Genomic DNA, 6,000 nt, shown 5'->3' with positions numbered 1-6,000 from the left:
GACAGTCAGAATTTATAGGTCTGGCCCACCAGTGGCAAGCGGTCTTCGGCACTCGAGTGGAGTAGACACTGACTACTGGGAGTTCGGTCGTGGGTTCGCGCCACGCTGGGACTACTTATAGATGAATCTCTCTTAATTAAAATTTCTTGTGGAGTGAAGAACTTCAGCCTAGAAAGCGTGATAAATGTAAGCTTTCAACTTCCTACCTGCTGACTCACGCAAGTATTAATTAGACAAGGAATTGAAGATATTAGTATTGATTGTGTGTTCAAATTTATGTACGTTAGTGTTTTAAAAATAATCTCGCTAATCAATACTTATTAGAGAATGCGCAGCAACCTTGCTTGGCATTTACTCCGCATTCTTCACAAAAGTGCGAGTATTGTAATAATTTTCTATAAGGCGAAAATACTACGAATAACCCTTTTTAATTCTGTTACTTAAGAAATATGATACAAATCGTATCAAGTGTAAGTCCTACAATCGTAACTCCGAAAGACGAAATATGTCTGCAATGTTTTTTCTTTTCGTTTACTTCGATTTCAATGGTTTACGGTTGGGAATTTTTAAGAAATGTTCCTGTGTCGTAAAGACTGACGGCTGCTTGCGCAAAATTTTCAACTTCTACGACTCATTTAACGAATACGTTTATTGGATACATTCCTTCTTTCTTCTCTGACAATTCCTTACGTATCGAATGTGATGCCTTGTTTTTCCTGGTATGCGGTATTCGAGTATGACATATTTATCAGAGTAGCCATTGCGGCAATTACCTTGGCTTTAGCTTTAACGTTCAGTATTGTCAAAAGAGTCAAACTGAACTCTAAAATACAATTAAGAAAGTCGTGTCGTTTGGATAAAGATAAATTATATGCTGCTATGAATAATGTACGGTTCCTTGCAGTAATATTAAGTGTTAATTTTACGATATTCGTTGAATGTATAATCATTTTTCTAGTTTATCCTGCTTTAGAGAAAAGAAAGTCCTTTAAATATGAGCCCTTTATCTGTTGCATTGAAGTTAGTTTTGCTGCTATTATAATAATTGGTGGTGTTACATATTTTTTCTTTTTTATTGGCTTGCTTATACTTACTTTAATGAATGCATTGTAAAATGTATCAGAAGATTTTTGTCTGCTTGAAAAGGACAGTCCGAATGTTAACTCAGAATTGGAAGAGATTATGATACAACACGACGAACTCTGGCATTTTATCAAGCAACTAAATGGACCATTCAATTACGTATTAACAGTTATGTACAGTGTTTTATTAATGGAAATAAGTCTAGTTTGCTTTTTATCCATTTTTTCGCATCTGAAATTCGCGGTGAAATTTTTTTATTCTTTACTCTGTGTTACTCTTACTTTTGTTTCTATTTCAACAAGATTCTTGTTATCTGCCTTCACGTCTTTTGTAATGTATCTTTAGTCGAAAATTTCGCATTAGCTACATTTACACATTTGTTAAAATGTGCTACGTTTTTTTCAGATGCAAACGTCTTTTCAAGATATCGGAAGATTCGCTGACTGCGATTTCGGATTGGAACAGAAGTTGAAGGTATCGCATTTTAAATATGTCGTTATTTAGTGTAACGTTTATTATAATTTTTTGAAATTACAATATAATAATAGAGTTAAATAATTTTCTAGATTCTAAATTTTATGAAGAGATTTTGTAAAGAATCCCTATGTTTATCATTTAGAAATTATGTTAAGATTACCAAGAAGTTTCTAATAAAAGTAAGTCGAGCAATTAAATTCCGTTATGCTTTTATAAATTTAGTGGAGGCACTTACATCAAATTCATCCTTAAACATTTCAGATCGGAAGTTCTCTACATTAGATATTTTCTGGTCTTTTAAATAAAAAAAAACTTCGGGGCATAAAAATTAACAAACAATTGCTGCAATTGCGGGTCGGTATCACAATTCCTTTATGCAATATGTAATCACATTTTAATTAAAAAATTATATATCTTCCGATCCATAAACGTATCTGGATCGGAATCGGGATATCCGGCATCTAAGCTTTTAATATCTGGTGTGGAATTTTATCTACGCAACATCGTAGTCGGCATTAAGAAATATCAAATTTTTAAATTGCAGCCCAATATTTATTGAAGAAGATTTCAATTAGCAAAGATAACTTAAAGTTAAAATTATTTGTCGAATCACAAGTTTGTTATGGTATAAACATTTTATACTCAGTTAAATAATTATGCCAAATAACGAATTGGTAGAAAATATCAGGCATATCAAACTGTAATGAAGCCACGTAATCGAGATCATATGAAGAAAATAAGACTTATTTGTGGAATGCAATTTGGTCTTTACTAGATCATCCTCAGTCACAATTATAAAAATACAGATACATACAACAATTGCGAAAAACATTTAACATTTAGTTAATAAGTTATATATATGTAAATTTACAAAGGAAGAAACAAATCTGCAATACAGTACTTAAGTTAATAGTTAAAGATTACGTAGATGTGTAAATTGCAACTGGTTGCAATTTATACTGTGAATATGCAGACGGATAAGACAATTATTTAATTTAATTAATTAGAAGCAAGAAGTTTACAACTCTATTCTTTAATGTTCAAGTTTATTCTTCACGTTACACTAGAGTGTCAGAATAATTATGCGTAGAAATCAATATTGCACGATTGTAATTTTATAAAAGTAATATTATTATTTATACGAGTAACTTTAGTCTATAGAAAATAGAATGTATTGGTGTGAGAAATAAATTATCTACACGTGTACAATTATATTTATGTATAAATAATCACATCACTTCTAGATGGAAAAATTAATGGTTAATATCGAATTCTGTGATAAACTATAGGAAAGAAAATAGGAAATAAAGAAACAAAGTGTATAAATGTATTTTTTATTACTGTACTAGCTGCAAGGACCCGCTTCGCTGGGCAAAAAGTAACGATAGTGAAGATTAAGATAATTACATTATAGCTAATCTTACCCGTTTTCACAGAATGCAAGAATTAAGTTCCCCGTTTGCAGACTAATTAGAGAATTTTTACATGAGTCTAAAAATATGTTCGAATTCCCGCAAAAACGCAAAAAACCGCCTGTAAATATTGCATGACGCTTTATATTAAAACTTTCTTTGTTACTCAACACTTTCATTGTTACACATCTTCGAAGTCAACCACTTTTAACTCCATATCTCTCCACCCTTATAGCACAGAATGCAAGAATTAGGTCCCCCGTTTCCAGACTAATTAGAGAACTTTTACGTCCAGTCAAACGAACTATTTTCAATTTGATCAATTTTCTGAAACGTTTACAATCGTTCTATAATCGAACCAATTCGAATACAAATTCGAATTGAAAACAGTTCGAACATTTTTAAAATCGAAATAGAAAATCTTCGAAGTCAACCATTTTAAGCCTTCATATTTCCCTCACCCTTATAGCTATCGAGACGCAACCACCAGAGTGCACGAATGGAGACTTGGGACTACCACCACATACAAACACCATTCATGTGCGATGTGTAGTTTTTGCGGAAAAGTAAAATATAGGGACACACACCTCCATTTATATATATATACTAGCTGCAAGGACCCGCTTCGCTGGGTTTTTATTTGTTCGTACATTTGTATGTAATATAGTTGTTTTTATATAGTCACAATGCCGGCTTGCAACTTTTCGTCACAATGTTCTCAATTGTATCAGTGGTGGTTTTGTTTCTGTTCATCATACTTTTACTGCTAACAATAGAGTCGTGTATCCAATTTCGTTTAAGAAAATATTTTGAACGGATGTAACGTGGCTTTCATTTTAAACTGGAAGCGCGTATTTAGTTAATCTGAGCCTCCTTTCTCTATATTTTTTATATCTGGTTTCGATTCCCATCTATCTGACTTTTTTCTCGAGATTAGAAATGGACAGAAAGCAAGATAGCGAACGACAGTCAGAATTTATAGGTCTGGCCCACCAGTGGCAAGCGGTCTTCGGCACTCGAGTGGAGTAGACACTGACTACTGGGAGTTCGGTCGTGGGTTCGCGCCACGCTGGGACTACTTATAGATGAATCTCTCTTAATTAAAATTTCTTGTGGAGTGAAGAACTTCAGCCTAGAAAGCGTGATAAATGTAAGCTTTCAACTTCCTACCTGCTGACTCACGCAAGTATTGATTAGACAAGGAATTGAAGATATTAGTATTGATTGTGTGTTCAAATTTATGTACGTTAGTGTTTTAAAAATAATCTCGCTAATCAATACTTATTAGAGAATGCGCAGCAACCTTGCTTGGCATTTACTCCGCATTCTTCACAAAAGTGCGAGTATTGTAATAATTTTCTATAAGGCGAAAATACTACGAATAACCCTTTTTAATTCTGTTACTTAAGAAATATGATACAAATCGTATCAAGTGTAAGTCCTGTAATCGTAAATCCGAAAGACGAAATATGTCTGCAATGTATTCTCTCTTCGTTTACTTCGATTTCAATGGTTTACGGTTGGGAATTTTTAAGAAGTGTTCCTGTGCCGTAAAGACTGACGGCTGCTTGCGCAAAATTTTCAACTTCTACGTCTCATTTAACGAATACGCTTATTGGATACATTCCTTCTTTCTTCTCTGTATGACAATTCTTTACGTATCGAATGTGATGCCTTGTTTTTCCTGGTATGCGGTATTCAAGTATGACATATTTATCAGAGTAGCAATTGCGACTATAACCTTGGCTTTCGCTTTAACGTTCAGTATTGTCAAAAGAGTCTAACTGAACTCTAAAATACAATTAAGAAGATCGTGTCGTTTCGTTAAAGATAAATTATATGCTGCTATGAATAATATACGGCTTCTTGCAATAATATTAAGTGTTAGTTTTACGTTATTCGCTGAATGTATAACCATTTTTCTAGTTTATCCTGCTTTAGAGAAAAGAAAGTCCTTTAAATATGAGCCCTTTATCTGTTGCGTTGAAGTTAGTTTCTCTGCTATTATAATAATTGGTAGTGTTATGTATTTTTTGTTTTTTATTGGCTTGCTTTTACTTACTTTAATGAATGCATTCGAACATGTATCAGAAGATTTGTGTCTGCTTAAAAAGGACAGTCCGAATGTTCACTCGGAATTGGAAGATATTATGGCACAACACGACGAACTTTGGCATTTTATGAAGCAACTAAATGGACCATTCAATTACGTATTAACAATTACGTACAGTGTTTTATTAATGGAAATAAGTCTAGTTTATTTTATTTTCATTTTCTCGCATCTGAAATTCGCGGTGAAAATTTTCTTTTTTTTACTCTGTGCTACTTTCACTTTTGTTTCTATTTCAACAGGATTCATGTTGTCTGCCTTCACGTCTTCCGTAATGTATCTTTAGTCAAAAATTTCGAATTAACTACATTTACACATTTGTTAAAATGTGTTACCTTTTTTTTCAAATGCAAACGTCTTTCCAAAGCATTGGCAGGTTTGCTGATCGCGATCTGAAATTGGAACAGTAGTTGAAGGTTTCGCTTTTTGAAATATGTCGTTATTTATTGAAACGTTTATTATAATTTTTTGAAATTACAATATAATTATAGAATTAAATAATTTTCTAGATTTTGAATTTTATGAAGAGATTTAGTAAAGAATCCCTGTGTTTATCATTTAGATATTATGTTAAGATTACCAAGAAGTTTCCAATAAAAGTAAGCCGAGCAATTCAATGTGGTTATGCTTTTATAATTTAAGTGCTGATACCTTCACTAAATTTATCCTTAAACATTTCAGATGGTAAGTTCTCTACATTCCGTATTTTCTGGTTTTCTAAATATAAAAAAGACTTCGGTGGATAAAAATTAACGCGCAATTCCTGCTGTTGTTGACCGGTATCACAATACCTTTATACAATTTCTAATCATACTTTTATTTAAAAACTAACTGCAATGACCCGCTTCGCTGGGTTTTTAAAAAGTAACGATAGTGAAGATTAAGATAATCACATTATAGTCAATCTTACCCGTTTTC

This window comes from Centruroides sculpturatus, unplaced genomic scaffold, assembly GCF_000671375.1.
Source record: "Centruroides sculpturatus isolate CEXI.00-Female unplaced genomic scaffold, Cexi_2.0 scaffold395, whole genome shotgun sequence".
Taxonomy (NCBI): Eukaryota; Metazoa; Arthropoda; class Arachnida; order Scorpiones; family Buthidae; genus Centruroides; species Centruroides sculpturatus.
Note: the sequence above shows the minus strand (reverse complement) of the source record.